This window comes from Rattus norvegicus, chromosome 10, assembly GCF_036323735.1.
Source record: "Rattus norvegicus strain BN/NHsdMcwi chromosome 10, GRCr8, whole genome shotgun sequence".
In the NCBI taxonomy this organism is placed as follows: domain Eukaryota; kingdom Metazoa; phylum Chordata; class Mammalia; order Rodentia; family Muridae; genus Rattus; species Rattus norvegicus.
In genome coordinates this window covers 36,149,116-36,166,112 of record NC_086028.1, presented here as the reverse complement: position 1 = coordinate 36,166,112, position 16,997 = coordinate 36,149,116, and the positions used below count along the sequence as shown (strand labels likewise).

Sequence of the window (16,997 nt, the reverse complement as noted above, 5' to 3'; positions counted from 1 at the left end):
TCTTTGCTTTAAGGCAGCCGAATCCATTCTTTAAATAACTAGCAAGCAGTCTATAAAAGAATCAGAGTAGTAAACAGCTCTCTGCCAGTTGTCCCACAGGACGACGGCTGGAGGCTCCAACCTGTTTTTCTTTTCCTGCTTCACCTCTGCCACTCTGGGTGCTCAGTGGGATGTGGTTTGAGAACCTCGAGGAGAACTTCAGGGCTCATGAGGGCTTGTGAGCCACCCCACAGTGGCCTCCTGCAGGCTCCTGTGCCAGGCTGCCAATATGGCCTTTTATTTGCTGGAGTTGAAGGGCCCTGAACAATTTGGGCAGCTTGCACATCTGTGTGGTCCCCCACCCCCACCCTGCCTCGCACGATCCTGTCTGCTCTGCTGTATCCACTCAGGCTTGTGTGGCCCCAAGTCTTCAATTGGCTGAGGCTGGTACACACGCGTCCTCACCCCAACCCACCTACAGCGTGTTCCTGAAGCCCATTAGCACCACAGAGGCAGCGCCATGTGCAAACACTTACCATGTGCCGAGTTACTGGCATCCTCTGCCAAACCAGATCCAATAGTCCCTGCCTTGGAAAGTGGTTCAAGACTGCCACACATACAAATGCCCTGCAGCCTCCAGCCACCTCTGTGCAGATTCTGGCCAGAGGCTTAATATTTAGAGCAATAAAGTAATTCCTTTTCCCCCCTCTCCTTCTCATGATGCTCAGGGCACAATCCTGTGAACTGAAAACCCACATGGGACGGAGGCTCAGCTGGTCAAGAACCTGACCTCCATAGTGTGCCATAGCATTCCAAACAAACAAACAAACAAACAAAGTGATCGATGGTAAGGACCAAGGAGTACTGAGTTGTGTCACGGTCTTTATATAAACATAGCGTATATCCATAACATATAAAGATGCCAGATATGCTGTTTCTAAGAAATTTTCTCTGTATACAGTTTGTCTCTTCCCTCTATTTAGGAAAAACTTCAGGCTAAGCTCAAAATGTTTTCATGAGTTGTACCTAAAAAAAAATCTACCTAACCAAGTGTCCTCAAAATCATTAGTCATTCCCCCTAAGATAGTAGTTCTCAACCTTCCTAATGCTGTGACCCTTAGTAAAGTTCCTCATGTTGTGGTGACTCCAACCATAAAATTATTTTCATTGTTACTTTGTAACTATAATTTTGCTACTCTTTGAATTGTAATGTAAACATCTGTGTTTTCCAATGATTTTTATGTGACCTCTGTGAAAGGGTCATTCATCCCCAAAGGGGTCATGACCTGCAGGTTGAGAACCAGTACTCTAAACCCTAAGAACTTAATTGTGTGTGTGTGTGTGTGTGTGTGTGTGTGTGTGTGTGTGTACGTACATGTGTGTGCATGTGTGCATGTCTGTGTGTGTATATGTGTGTACATGTATGTGCATGTGTGTACCTCTTCATATATATCGAAGACAAAGGATGACGTCAAGTGTCTTCCCCCGCTCCATCATCTGATACTCATTCATTCGAGGCAGGGTCTCTCTGCAACCCAGGGCTCCTGTTTCTGGTGTGGGGTGATGGCTGTCTTGGTTGTCAACTAGGCTACATCTGAAATCAGTGAAAACTCAAGCAGTTGGGCACATCTGTGAGAGGCTCGTCTTGATTGGTTATCTGAAGTGGTAAGAGCCACACCAAATCTGGGCCCCACTTCTGGTGGCAGCAGCCCACAGAGAAGGACAAAGAAGGAGGTCGCTTCTGCTACTCGACCTTACACCACTGGCCAGTCCATCTCTGTTCCTGTGGCATCCCTCCACTGGAAGATGAGCAGCTTCTTAGGTTTCCCACACAGACTGAGGACCAGCCTCTCTAGGCCTTCTAGCCTCTCTCGAGGGCCCCAGCACCAGACTGGGACTTCCGACACCCAGTCTCGTGGACTGAGCAACCACTGGATCCTCAGTTCACTTCAACATCTGGTGCCACTCAGGCTGATTTCTAACACATCATTGTGTGTCTTCCCCGACAGCACCATGAAGTAGGATCACACCCACGTCACAGGGAGAAAACCCAGGACTAGGGAAGACTAGATAAGGCTTCTTCTTACTCATACCCTTGTGCACTTCTGGTTTACGCTGCCCTGCGGCTCCCACCCTGAGCACCACCACACTCACAGGGGGCGCACAGTGGGCAGCTGAAAACCACCTTCCAAAGCGCAAGATGGCACTGCTTCTGAGCTCAAACCATTGGCAAAGAACTGCTTCCTTCCAGCTGGCTCCAGTCTAATGGGTGCCTTCCTCAGACCTCACCCAGGAAGCTGAAGATCCAAGGTAACAGACAAGCCAGTCTCTAGACAGGAACTTAGAGGAAGTAAATGTTCTGTTGTTTCAGTTCAAAACGAAACTGATCAGAGCTATTGTCAACCATTTCTGCTCTGTGGTTCAGGGTCCATTCTCAAGGGAAGTGTGTGTGTGTGTGTGTGTGTGTGTGTGTGTGTGTGTGTGTATGTGTGTGAATGTGTGTGTGTGTGTACATGCGTATATTTGTACACACATTGATTACATTAATTCAACCTAAATGTGACAAATATTAACCCCCAAATTTCATAATATGTATACACACACACATGCACACACACAATGCATACACACACACATGCACATTTAAAACATTTAGAGCATAAACACTAGTGTAGAGGGCTATCTATTCAGTATTCTTGAAATGTGCACGAAGATTTTGGATAAATGGAGAGGATGAGAAATAACCTGAAATTTCAAACATGAATTCTGCGAAAAGAATGTTCCTCAACAGATGTGTTCAGGCATAATGCTTTGTATATGCTTCGCCCAGGGACTAGCACTATTAGAAAGTGTAGCCCTGTTGGAATAGGTGTGTCACTGTGGGTGTGGGCTATCAGACCCACTTCCTATGTGCCTGGAAGTCAGTCTTCCACTAGCAGCCTTCAGATGAAGATGTAGAACTCTCAGCTCCTCCCACACCATGCCTGCCTGGACGCTGCCATGTTCCCGCCTTGATGATACTGGACTGAACCTCTGAACCTGAAAGCAAGCCCCAGTTAAATGTTGTCCTTATAAGAGTTGCCTTGGTCATAGTGCCTGTTCACAGCAGTAAAACCCTAACTGAGACACACAGCATAAAAACATATGTGAACAAATACTTTTAGTCTATCTAAAAAGGAATAAAGAAAGCCAGGAAGAGGGCTCAGTGGGTTAAGTCCAAAGATCAGAGTTTGATTCCCTAGGGTCCACAGAAAGGTAGAGTAGGAAAATCATGTCCACAGAGTTGTCTTCTGACCTCCACATCTGCACCACGGCATGTATCTACCCGCTTCCCTCGTACACACGCATCAGTAAACAAATACATGAAAGGAAGAAAAAGAGTTAAGTTACATATCTACATAAAAAGTTCATATCTGATTCAGGCCAATATTAGCAAGATTACAGTTGATTTTAGATTTCTTTTGAAATTTCTAAATTTTATTATATGCATACTTCTTTTTTTCATGAAGAGAATTTTAAAGATGCATGGTTTTCTCCTTTTTAAAACAAGAAAAACCATGAAACTGACATTCACTTTTATTTATTTATTTTTTACTGTAGGCCCTTGTGCCAGCAGGCAGGTGTTCTACCAGTGAACTTAATTCCTGGACCTAAACTGGCATCTTAAAGCAACCTGGACAGCATCACCAACTGACATAAAACATGTGAACCCAATTCCCAAAGAAAGAGCTGGCAGCACTGGGAAAGTGACGAGCACAAAAATGTGCACTGAATGCTTTCTATTGTTTGTAAGTTGCCTAGTTGTTACAGTTTGAATGTGAACTGCACTCCACCACACACTGGGTTGGAACACTTGTTCTCCAGTTAGGGGAAGCCTTTGGGGAGGTTCTGGAATCATCAGGTAAGTAGAAGTTTACTAGAGGAAGTAGGTTGTCACTTGGGGCGGGACTTATATGTTAGAGGGCGGGGCTTATGAGTGACAGCTCAGAACCAATTCTGGCCCTTCCCCCTTTGTTTCCAGGCTGGCTGTTCTCTTATTGCTTTTAAAGTTTTCCTGTTTTGTTTTAAGTTTTAAATTTAAATTGTGAATATGTGTGCACACATGCGTGCATGTGAGTGCTGGTGCCAACAGAGCCATAAGGTGTCCAATCCCCTGGAGCTGGAGTGACAGGCAGGTGTGAGCTGTCTGAGGAACTCTGGTCCTCTGCAGGAGCAGGAAGTGCTCCTAACTGCTGAGCGTCTCTCCTGGCATGGTTGCCAGCACTCTGTGGCTTGCACTCCAGTCACAGTCTGAATTGCTCCTGTTGTCTCGCTCTCTCCCCCAGGGCAGACTGTGCCCTGTCAACCTAAGACAAACTCATACTTCTTTCCTTGGCTTGCTTCTTGTCAGGTATGTATTTGGTCACAGCAAAGATAAAGGGACACACCATCTAAGGTATTCTTGTGTCAACAGCCTGGGTAGAGTGACGCGGTGAAGAGATGGTAGGCTCCTGGGAAGCTGACCCAACCTGCCAGCCCTGTTTTCCCACAGGTTCTCTGCTTGGAGTTGGTCTTGGGAAAGAGGGAGCCCCCAGGTCCGCCTGGTTCCTCCCGTTTCCTGGTAGCAGCCGGCTGCCCAGCTTCTGGCCAGCACTCAGATGTGCAGCTTAAGAGCCAGGCCGTTTTATGTGCTTGGATGCAAAGAGTACTATTTTCCCTTCCTTGGAATGAAGGCATTAACAATGATGCTCATTAAAGTCAACTCAGACAGCATAATTAAAGGCAGAACTGGCTCGGCCTAAACACAGCTTTCCAACTCCAAACACACTGCCCGGCCCTTTCCTCCCCACCTTTTCACTTGATATTTTCCCTAATTAGACAAGCGGCCTGAGAGACAGTGGTGCCTTTGTTGTGTGGTCTTCATCGGTGTCTAAGAAGATTACACACACAGCATCCCTTCCACATCCCTGGTACAGGGGGAAGATGGCCGCACTCTGCATCACTGGGGGATGGGAACGAAGCTTCGCTGGAGCCACATGATCTGTCCTTCCACCCACCTCGTCTAGTCACCAGCTAACACTTGTGCACACATACTGTGTAACTGGCATGGAAGGCCAAGCGCTAGCTGTGTCAGTATCTGTCACCCCCTCGGCAAATACCAGATCTCTGATTCAAGGCTAGCTCATTGTCATCATAGCTACTTACCAGGACAAAAAATCCCCTTTACTCATAATTCCTCTAAGCCAAACAACCACCATCTTGCGGAGTTCAGCTGGGCCCACTTGTAAAAGATTATCCCAGCTGGAATTGTTGACTGCTTCTCCAGCCATTCCAAACAACCTGTCATATGCAATTTTGCTTGAATTACACATGGCCTTGGTGTGGGGTTAGATTGTATACGCTGGGGAAGACTAGGGGACAGGCTCTAACCATGAAGCTATAAGAAAGCAATCCTCCCTGATGAGTAGACTTCCCAGTGTGGCCTTGTTGGGGCAGGAGCACCCACATCCCTGTAAGTAATCCGTCACCTATGCTCTGTAAGGAAGCCCAAGGAGCTCCTTGAGTGAGCTGTAGTGGACCCATGCATCCGTTCGTCACAAGGACCTTAGGGTAGGTGTTGTCTACAGTTCCCTCTGGGGGAAAAAGTTTTAGCAACAGTGGGACACACACAGAGATAGAGACATAGGAAGATAGACGGTGAGGAGAGAGACAGGAAGACAGAGACAGGGAAACAGACAGAGACAGACACAGAGGGAGAGAACAGGAAGGAAGGTCAGGCTATAATCCCTCAAAGCCTGCTCCTAGTAACATACTTCCTCCAGTAAGGTTCACCTCTGTACTGTTCCATAACTTCCCAATCAGCACCACTTTCTGGAGACCAAGTGTTCAGTACATCATCCCATGGAGACTTTTCTCATTCAAACTACCACTTCCTCCCAAAGCCAGTTCCCAGAAGAGATAAGGTGGCCGGGATAGCACAGTTACACACCCTTCTGGCTGTTCAGCAAAATAAGACATTCAGTTGGGGCCATCTGGTGATAGGTGGGAAGTGCCATTTTCATACATAGCCATGAGTCACAATGGACATAGTCTGTAAACTGTGCCCTCCCTCCGGCAACTTCATCATCACGTAGACCTCACAGAGCAGTTCCCAAAAAGGGAGACAGTGAGGGCCAATCATTCTACACTGTCCCTGATGCTATCCATGGATGTGGTAAACACCGGATGGATGAGGCTGCCCCAGCCTATGCCACTGTAAACGTGATAGTGGGGAGAAGTAAAGATTTAAAAGTGCAGTAAATACATATGTCACTCCATGCTGTCATCACATCACCCCAGTTGTGATATAACCATGGCCAGCCACCACATCGCTAGGTCACTGATATGTCCCTTTTCTTTGCAGTGCTAGGTGATCAGTGTACCGCTGGCTGCAGGACCTTTCTGGTCAGTCCCAGTATTACCCCTTGGGGCTTCTACCCTCACACATGCAGGAATTGCAGGGTGGGATATACAGCTACTGTGAATGGGGCTCCAAGTAGCAACTGTCCCTGGAGTTAATTCTGCCCTCCTTCTGTAATAAGAAAATCCGGCAGAGCTTACATTTCCCTTGTTTCCTTGCAGTTAGGAATGGATATGCGACTGTTTTCTGGTCACTGGGCATCCATAGAAACGAAACATGCAGTTCCCCGGGCATCATCTTAAAATGAAGTGTGCTTCCCTACCTGCATCCTCTTTCTCGCTTCCTGAGGATGGAGTGAAGCTGTGGCTAGAATGGCGGGGACAGGGGTCGCTGCAGGATGCCACATATTGAGATCCATGCTACTATACAGCAAGGAACTAAGCTCTCCTGAACCCCTTGGCTGTCAGAGAAATGTCTGTCCGCTTACCCAAGAGGACAGTGCATTGCTATGCTGCTTAACTTCCTGTAGGTTCTATCCCTGGAGCATAACCTGTCTCCTAGCACAACAGGGCAGCCTCAGTTTATCGAGAAATACAGTTGTAGCCACCATTGTTGATGATGCATGGGTAACGGGTCGCACTGGGTGAACATGTGCTGCTGACATGTGTACATCCATGTCAAGGCCCCTGATATTTCAGACTCGTGGGAACTGGCAAATCCTTCCCTGGGTCAGACTCAGAGAGTTGGCAAAGCCTTCCTCTGGCTCGTGTGTGAATGATGACAGAATGTAGGGAAAGCCAGAACCACAACTCTCTCCTCCTGGATGTTCCTAGCCCGAGTCTGCTCCCTTCTTCCTGAGACTAGCTAACTCCTTCTCCCTGAGCCACCTATTAAATGTGCTAAGTTCTGGGTTGCTGCGTGCTCAGTCACGGGCGCTGCTACATCACCGGATCCCAGCTTTCCTGTCTATATGTCTGCTGTTTCTTCCTTCCCAAACCACCCAAGTCAGGTTTCCGGAACTAAGCAATGCTGGATGAGGCATTATTGGAGCTGCACTGTGAAGGAGGCCAAGTGCTTTCTCTACAGTTTCCCCACAGCAACTGCTGTAGAACGCAGTCCTCCCAGGAAAACAGCGGCGTGTCCATCAGATGGCTGTGTCCACTTGAAGGCTCCACTACGGTCAGGCCTGTGGGCTGTTGGTGTTAACTCAGAGGAGGAGTGGAAGGGACGGCTAGAGAATCTTCACCTGAGATTCCAGACACATCTCCCAACTATTTGTATGTAGTTCCGCCCTGGTGGCACATGGCTGTGTGAGTACCAGAGGGAGATAGAGTATAGAGGCTGAGGGGACACTAACTCCATCTATGCAGCCATCCTCCATGCTGATGAAGGCTTTCCGACACACTCATGCCCGTAACCCCTCATCCATGCTCTGTAAGTCCTTGGTTCCTGTTTGTGTCTTTGTTTGTCTTTGGGACTTTACTGGGGGTGGGGTGGGGGGTGGCACTTGCATCTCCTTGCTCCATTAGCTTCTTACTATTAGTCCTATTTTAAAGATGGGGAAACTGAGGCAGGAAGAGAAAGGTAGCACTGACTTGGGACAGTCAGGACCAGAACCTGTAGTTGACAGTGCTGTTAGCCCCGGGCTGGGTTCTTACTTCAAGGCCAATGCTTCCTTTTCCTAACCCTAAACTATTTCTGTGGACCTGCTATTTGTAAGTTAATTTTGAGCAAAAACAGTGTCGGGGAGTAAACAGTTCGCTCTATTTGATTAAAACTAAATCCTGTTTAAGTTCAATTTTCAACTTTTATTAAACCAATCTTGCTTTCACAGCAAGCTTTTCTATTAAAAAAAAAAAGGCAGGAAAGGGGAAAAATTTAGTTGGTTGACCGAATATTTATATTTTAAGAGCCTGGATTTCTTTCAAAGGAGGAACATAAGATTATTTAATATTCTCTCTCTCTCTCTCTCTCTCTCTCTCTCTCTCTCTCCCCCCCTCCTCCTCTTCCTCCCTCTCTCCCTCCCTCCCTCCCTCTCTTCCCCTGTTTTCCTTGAGCCAGCCACCTTTCTGCCTCTACCTCTCAAACACTGGGATTACAGGAGCACCACCCCACCCAGGCTCCCTATTTGTATGTTTGTGATGCTGAGGCTTGAGCCCAGGGCATGCTAGACAAGCATTCTACCAGGGAGCTACATCCGGGGCATCCCAATTTTCTTATCAATCAGTAACATTCTTACCTATGCTCTATTTTTTTTTTAACCACACAAAACCTCACATCTTTATATGTAGTTGTTTACTTGGAAATCTTCAGGGGCCCAAGAGATGGATCACCGGCCAAGAGCACCGGGTGCCGATACAGAGGGCCCGAGGTCAGTTCCCAGCATCCACATGGAGGTTCACAACGATCTGTAACTCCAATTCTTGGCTCGCCTTTGCACATACCTACATGCAGACACGCGCATCCATAAATAAGAAAATACGTCTTTAAAAAGAAGAAGCACGGGGAGAATCAGAATCAACAGAAGGATTGAGTACTGTTGTGAGATAATAAGTCAGTCTACTGAGGAGGAATGGAGCCGCACTGTTCACGACAGCACGGATGGAACTGGAGTTCATTATGTTAAGTGAAATAAACCAGACCCAGAAAAACAAGTACTGCATGGTCTCACGCATGTGGGAGCGTAAGGCAGTTGATCTCAAAACGCAAACAGCAGAACAGTGCTTGCCAGGGGCCTTGGAGAGCTGAGGGGAGGGTGGGAAAAGGTCTGTTGGTGAGTACTCAGTCACAGCCAGGTAAAATAAACAGGTTCCGATGTTCTGCTGCACACGGAGCAACCATAAATAACGGTAGTATACATGTATTCTGCCCAAAAGCTAAAATGTGGGGCCAGGGAGACAAATCAGGGTAAGAGTGCTTGCTGGGAGAGCATGAGGACCCGTTTGAACCCTGAGTACCCACATAAGAAGTAGGATGTGATTGCACATGTAACCCCAGTACTGTGGAGAGTGGAGACAGGAGGATTGCTGGGTTTGCCGACTGCTAGTCTAGCTCTAAGTTCAGTGAGAGACTCTCTCTCAAGACAAAAAGGCAGAGGATAGAGTGGGACATTTGATAAATTCCTCTGCCTTCTGCAGAGCCACACATATACATGTGTAACGCACATACATACATACATACATGCATACACACATGCACAAACACTAATATTTAAAAAAAATAAAAAGAAAGGGTTATGTTTTTACCAGAAAGACAAGATGGACACCCAGGGAACTGATACACTCTGACGGATTTGAACCCAACACGGCACATATGAGCACCGGCATCATGTGATACCTCCCAGCTGTGAAGCTTTTGCGTGTCCATTAAAAATGTTACTACAAAATTAACATGTATGCCGAGAGCCTTCTTGTGTAGAAACAGCAGTCAGTTACAAGATACGGCACAAGGCAAGATCCTGTTTCATTTTGTTCCAGTCACTCAAAATACAACACGCCCAGGGATCAGTTAGGGAAGGAAAAAATATATTAAATATCCACTCAAAGAAAAAACTTAAGCTTCCAAGCGGTACCAGGGAGATTAGAGTGAACCCAGGCACAGCGTATCCATGGACACTCTCACAAAGAGGTTAATTCTTCCTACACCAACTAAATGTTAACAAAGAACATGGCACGTAGCAGCGGGCTGGACCAAACCCCACTGATTTCCCACGTATATACATCCATGTCAGGTCAGAGAAAAATTGCAAATTCTAAAAGAAGGGTCTGGAGAGGGCTCAGCAGCAAAGAACACTCGCTGTTCTTACAGAGAACCTGAGTTTGAATCCAGCACCCACACTGAGTGGCTCACAACAACCTGTAACTCCAGCTCAAGGGAACTGGACAGCCTATGCTGACTTTCTGGGCCACCTGCATGCACAGAGACGTGCAGGCACAAAGAAATAACAATGTAAATCCTTAAAACAAACGAAACATTGTAAAAGCAGAGTTAAGGAGATGGTTAGAGGGCTAGAGTTTGGATCCCCAGAACCGGTGTAAACGCCAGGTAGGTGTGTCAGCCTGCCTGTCATTCAAGGCTCAGAAGGTAGAGAGAGACAGGGGATCTCCCCAAACAATCCAGCTAGGAAGACTGACCACACACCAGTGAGCTCTGGGGTTTGACTGAGCCCCTGCCTGCCTCAGTGATTTCCGACCCGGTTCTTGTGATGTGTAAATGCATGGAAATCACTGATTAGTTGGCACTTGGCTGTTGATAAACCGACTATTATGGAGGTTATGCAGTCTCATGGTTCTGGTTTCCTATGTGTGTCTCCAGGTGCTTAACTAGGGCTTGTGTCTGAACCACTAGTATCCCACAAGAGCCTCACACCAGCATTCCCAAGATCTCTCTCTCTCTCTCTCTCTCTCTCTCTCTCTCTCTCTCTCTCTCAGTGTGTGTGTGTGTGTGTGTGTGTGTGTGTGTGTGTGTGTGTGTGTGTGTGTGTTTGCATTTGCAGGGGTATAGAGGTCAGAAGAGAGTATTAGATCCCCTGAAGCTGGAATTATGAATTGTGAGCCACCATGTGGGTGCTGGGAACCAAATCCAGATCTAAAGGAGCAGCGGATGCCTTTAACCACTGAGCCATCTCTTCAGCCCCCTTTTTCCATGGAGGATGATTTACAAGATGCCTTAAACCCACGAGAGGACCAAACCCCATTATAGCATGTTTTCCCCTATATATACTTACCTATATTAAAATGTATACATCTAGTACAGTGCAGGATTAAATTAGTACGAAAGCACAACAACAATGACAACACAAGGTAATAAAATCTATTTAAAGCTTAGTGATTGCTTGCGTCTGGAACCGTTCATTTGACGTGTTTGGACAGAGGTAGACATACAAGGTTAGCCTAAATCCCCTTCTTCGGTCTCACTATCTAAACATAGCATCTTCCTTCTTTTTCACGCCAACTCAGAAAGGTTAAGATTGCTTGGCAAATCTACTCCATTTTCTATTGCTATAATAAAGTAGTTGAGGCTAGATAATTATTTTTAAATGTTCATTTAGTTCACAGTTCTAGAGGCACAAGAGCAGGACACTGGATTCTGCTCAGCTCTGGTGAAGATCACATTGGAGAGACGTTGCTTAGATGAGATCTCTTGGTAAGACAGGAAGACAGGAGCAGATACCTCAGGCCAGCCTTGTCCTTCTGTTTTATAACAACTCCATCTTGAGGGAGCTAACCATGGTTCCGAGAGAGATCCATTAATCCCTTGTAAGGCTGACATATCCAATGACTCAGCCTCATCTGCATTAGTCAGCTTCCTGATACTGTGACAAAATGCTTGAGGGATATCAACTGATGTAGGAAAGGCTTTCATTGGCCCATAGATCAGAGGTTTCTGATCATGGCTGTCCTGACGGTTGGCTTGAATGCTTTAGGAACCATTGTGAGATAGAGCTTCATGGTGTTAGGGATGTAGAGTGAGGAAGCCGCTCACCTTAAGGGTGACCAGGGTGCAAAGAGAGAGCTCACTCCTATAATAAAGCCGTGGTCTCCATGCTCAGTAAGCTACCAATCCACTACGGGTTCATTCCTTGGTGAGGTCAGATCCCTCATGAGACAAACACCTTCTGAGGACCCTCTGCTGCACTGGAGGCTGGGCTTCAACTCACAGCCCCTCAGGAGACACCAGAGACCCAAACTCTAACAGCCTCCCACTTACCATTGCTCCTCTGAGGATTCAGACTAGCTTGAGTCCTCTCAGGGACTGTATGCAGGCGGCAGCACCTGGATGGCTGTACCCCTGCCTAGCTCTGCTGTGAGAGCCACGGGAAGCTGCCTCACAGCTTCTCGGCAACTTGCTTCTGCTTAGCATCGAAAGGAAGCCCGTTCCCTCGAGAGCTGTCTCCACCGTAGATCACCCAGATGCCCTAACTTGACAAAATAATGCGCCTGTTTGTTTAGGAGAATAAACAGGCAAGGACAGCTAAAGACATTTTCAAAAAAGAAAAATAACAAGAAAGAAGGAGAGTTACATAACAGCATGACTGAGACACGTTGGCAAACACGGCCAATTTTGAAGAGTAGTTCAAGCACCAAACCATTTTGCACACACCATGGGAGCAAAACGGATTGTTTAGCAAATGGAGCTGGATGACTGGGTATTTGGAAGGCCTTCAAGTCAGGGCCTCTCCCTGGTCTTTACGCCATAATAAATTGTAGGATTAACAAAAGGTTTCAGAACTGGGATAGCTCAGTGGTCAAGTACTCCGGCAGACCAAAGCCCTGGGCTTCAGTTCTCTCTCTCTCTCTCCCTCTCCCCCTCCCCTTCCCCTCCCCCCTCTCCATCTCTCCCTCCCTCCCCCCCTCTCTCTCCTGTATGTACACACGCTAAATATAAAAATAAATGAAGCCTTTTATATTTTTCCTAAGCTTTTATAACTTCAACAAATGTGTATTGCTTTTGCAATTTTCTAAGGAAATAAACAATAAAAGTGGAAAAAGTCATAAAAGTAGAAAAAAATTAAATAAAGCCTTACACCAAGTAGAAGCACACACAGGAAAACACTTAACAGCTATCAGATGGGGCTGGGTTTTCTAAGCGCACAAGAGCAATGGGAGAAACAGATCAACAAATGGAATTAGTTTTAAAAATTCCAATATATGTCATAAAAATTGCAAAGCGAATAAAAAAAGGAAAAACTGTTTCAATAAATATAACAGAAAGCAGCCTCCTTTTGCCACTAAACGCATTTCCCAGATTAAGCTGGACACCTATATTCCCAGCTACTTGGAAGACTGAGGCATGAGGATGACCTCAGCTTATGACTTGGAAACAAACCTGGGCAACTCAGCAAAACCCTATGGGAAAGCACTGAGAAAACACTAGGGGCTGATGGGAAGCCTCGCCGCCAAGACCTGATGACCCAAGTACAAACCCTGGAACACACACAGTGGAAAGAGAGAACTGACTCTTCAAAGTTCTCTGACCTTCACACCAACATGGCCTCTTGCTTATACAAAGCAAATGCAATGTAATTTAAAAATGAAACAAGACACTAAGTGTCCTGGCCTCACACTGCAAAGACAATTCAGAATAGAAACGCTTTCTCTAAGGACATGGCAGACAGTTTAGGCTAAAGCAATTACCAAGAGCATCCTTCCTGGGTTTGTTTGCAGCACTGAGCTGCCCTGCTTTTAATGATAATGAAAAAAACATTGATTGGAGTATGGAGATGCAGGCCTTTCCATAAACGTAGATTGTTCTGGAGAAGGCATTAGGCACATGTTCCAGGCTGTTGACTGTCCCATTCCCCTTTGAACAGCCTGGCCACAAAACTGACCAGAAACAAACATGCAAAGCACAAATGTCCATGGTAGTGCTCTTCCTAATAACAGAGAGATTCCGAAGTTTCCAATGGGATCTTTATGGTGTCCAAAGGTTGAGGACATCTATCTCCAATAAGGGAATACCATGATCTTATTACAGAGGTGTTCCTTAATGTCACACCCTCATTCCCCAAACAAACAAACAAACAAACAAACAAACAAACAAACAAACGAAAAGCTCGCAAAGACAAGGGGGGAAAATCGCAAACACTTGAACCAGTTACTTTTCAGTAACCAGACTGTGAGAAGGAGTGTTGACACATTTGTTCTGGCACTGCCGTGGGACAAAGTGAATAAATTAGGTTGGTTTTGTCAGAGGCAGGGTTTTGGCAAGGTTACTGATTGAGAACCATGACAGGCACTTGGGGGAACACTCCAGTTTGAAAAGGAACAGCAAACGTTTTCCGTTTCTGTACTTGGACAGGCCTGTAGGTATCAAGCAGGTACTTAGAGTATCCCCATTGCGGTCTGTTACATATTTCCTCTCTAACAATATACAAGATGAACTTGAATGTATCCTCCACAGTTTTGGAAAGCAAATCCCCAGCACCTTATGTTCTTCAGAGCAGAGGCCTTTGGGGGATGGTTTGGCTTATGGTGCGTTGTCATGGCGAAATACCCTGTCTAAAACCAGCTTAGGGAAGGAAAGGCAGTCATTTCACCTTACCATTCATTCCAGGGTACAGTTTATTGTGGTCGGGGAGCCAAGGCAGGGACTTAAAAGGCTAGTCACACCACACCTGCAGTCGGGAGCAGAGAGAGACGAACGCATGCATGCTCTCTGGCCCAATTTCTCCATTCTCACATCTAGGGAGTGGTACCGCCCACAGGAGGCTGAGTCTTCCCACATCACTAAATTTAGTTAAGATAATTGCCCCACAGGAACGCCCACTTCCTTGCACAATGTAGACAGTCCCCCACTGATAGTCTCCTCCTAGGTGATTCTAGGGTGTGTCAAACTAGCAGTTAAAGCTAAGCACCATAAAAGATCTTAAGGGTTAGCCGAGATCACGAGGGAGGGACTCTCTGGTGACTTTTAAAGGAGGAGGAGGAGGAGGAGGAGGAGGAGGAGGAGGAGGAGGAGGAGGAGGAGGAGGAGGAGGAGGAGGAGGCGTTGGCAGAGAAAAGAGAAGGGAGTGATTTAGGTGTTGTCTCTGGTGCTGTTTGTGCTTTGATGTTAATTCAGCCCCTATGGCAAGGAGTGGACAGACCACATACTCAGGTGATTTCATGTGAACCTTCTCCCCATTTTAACTGATCACTGCCTGTGATTGGGTAGTGGAAGGGAAAGGTGGGGCTGGAGGCTTTAGAGAGTGGGGGAAGGGAGGGAAAGAGAGAGGAAGAAAATGGAGGAAGAGGAGGTGGAAGGAAGATGAGGCAGAACCATGTGTCCTGGAGAAGCCACAAGTAGCAAGGGTCTCCTAGCTGGGGACAGAGTAGTGCTGTGGTGAATCTGCCCGGTCTGTGCACGCAGCTTATAAATACTGTAACTGAGTTGTCGTTCTTTATATGGGCTTACTGGGGCTGAGGGTTTACTACGACACTTAGGTAGCTTGCTTATTTTGTTCTTCTATGTGATGATGTCCCTACCCATTACGATGCAGTGATTTTTGTTTGTTTGTTTGTTTTGTTTTTTAAATCAGCTTCAGATAGAAATCGGCTCTACATCCCAGGACTTCACACCTCCTTAACAGTATGGCAAACAAACCTGTATTCTTTGTAAATTACTCGGTCTTAGGTAATATGTTGTAGCAACAAAACTAGACAAGCATGTCACTGTGCAAGTAAAGAAACTATCAAACAAGACTGAAGTCCTGTGTAAAGGACTAGAGCCGCCACAGAGCTCCCACGGGCTTAAGGTAAGACCTCACTAAGCACGGCTAAGAGTAACTGCAGTGAGTTGAAATGTACCAGATCAGTTTAATCCCATGAGGTCATCATGGTACTAAGGACAGCACTCCGTGGTTGCCTCTGGGGGATGCCTGAGAACAAACCCATTATTTTGAAAACTGGTAGATAAAAAGGAAGGACCTAAAGAATTCCTCCCAGGTGAGTGAATGGTTGCTGATGGGAACTCCTCTCTGTGCTACCCCAGCCTGCAAGGAAAAGCAGACATTACAACCTCCTTGTTTTACAGATTTCCATTAAAGTCACATGTAAGGCCATCATGATCACGCTGCTACCACAGAAAGAAACACATTTATTCTGTGGCTGATGCCCTACCCTGCAACAGTATTCTTACCCCCTCCCCCCACTTCCCCAAACCAAACCTGAATGTCACTAGGCGTTTACGTCCACCCACCAATTATGGGACCGACGGGGCCAGAGGAGTACATTAAATAACACCACAGGAATGTGGCCATCAAGATCCAGATGGTGGGAAACTGAAGAGCAAATGACCAGGTTTCTTCAATAAATAAATTACAGGGGGGGACTGAGAGCATGGCTTGTGGGTACGGCGCATGAGGCCGTGGGTTCAATCCCCATCATGGCATAAACCACATATCATAGTTCACACCCGCCATTCCAGCAGGCAAGACGCAGGAGTACTTCAAGATCATTTGTAGCTATGTGGTGAATTTGAGGCCAACCTGGGCTACATAAGACTCTGTCTGAAGAGAAAGGAAGGAAGGAAGGAAGAAAGAGAAAGAAGAGGAAGAGGAGGAAGGGGGAAGGGAGAATTATTATTAATTGTGTAAACTTCTATGTCAACTTCATAGTTACTGGTTATTAAGTATTTGTCAAAATGGAGTTAACAAATGCTATTTTAATGATTGGAAAATACACCTTTTAAAATTATTTACACTGAAATATCCCACCCCAGCGATAAATCTGTAATTTGTTTCCAAAAATAGGCAGTAAATAAGTAGCCAACAAGATGTTTTTATTTTTATTTAACTTTATTCTTTTTTAAAAGGTTTATTTATTTATTATATACATTGTAGCTATCTTCAGACACACCAGAAGAGGGGCATCAGATCTTATTACAGATGGTTGTAAGCCACCATTTTATTCTTTTAAGATGTAAACCACGTTTGTCTGTCCACAATTTGCTAATGCTCAAACACCAGGTGTTGGAATGGGACTAAGGTTCCTGTTCTTGTTCTACCTTTTAATTTGTTTTTAAAATGTTTAGATAGTTCTCCACAACAAAAAAGGCTGAAAAAAAATCCCCCCACCTGAAAATATTTTTTAAACGAGAGTCTCTCTACCTTCTTTAATGACATGAAGAGATATTTACAAAACGGCAAGGCTCGAAACAA

General features: G+C 46.0%; 1 protein-coding gene across 1 annotated transcript in view; it reads right to left on the bottom strand.

The window, feature by feature from the left end:
- Col23a1 (collagen type XXIII alpha 1 chain) overlaps window positions 1-16,997 on the bottom strand; it is a 286,953-nt gene that overhangs the window by 171,167 nt on the left and 98,789 nt on the right.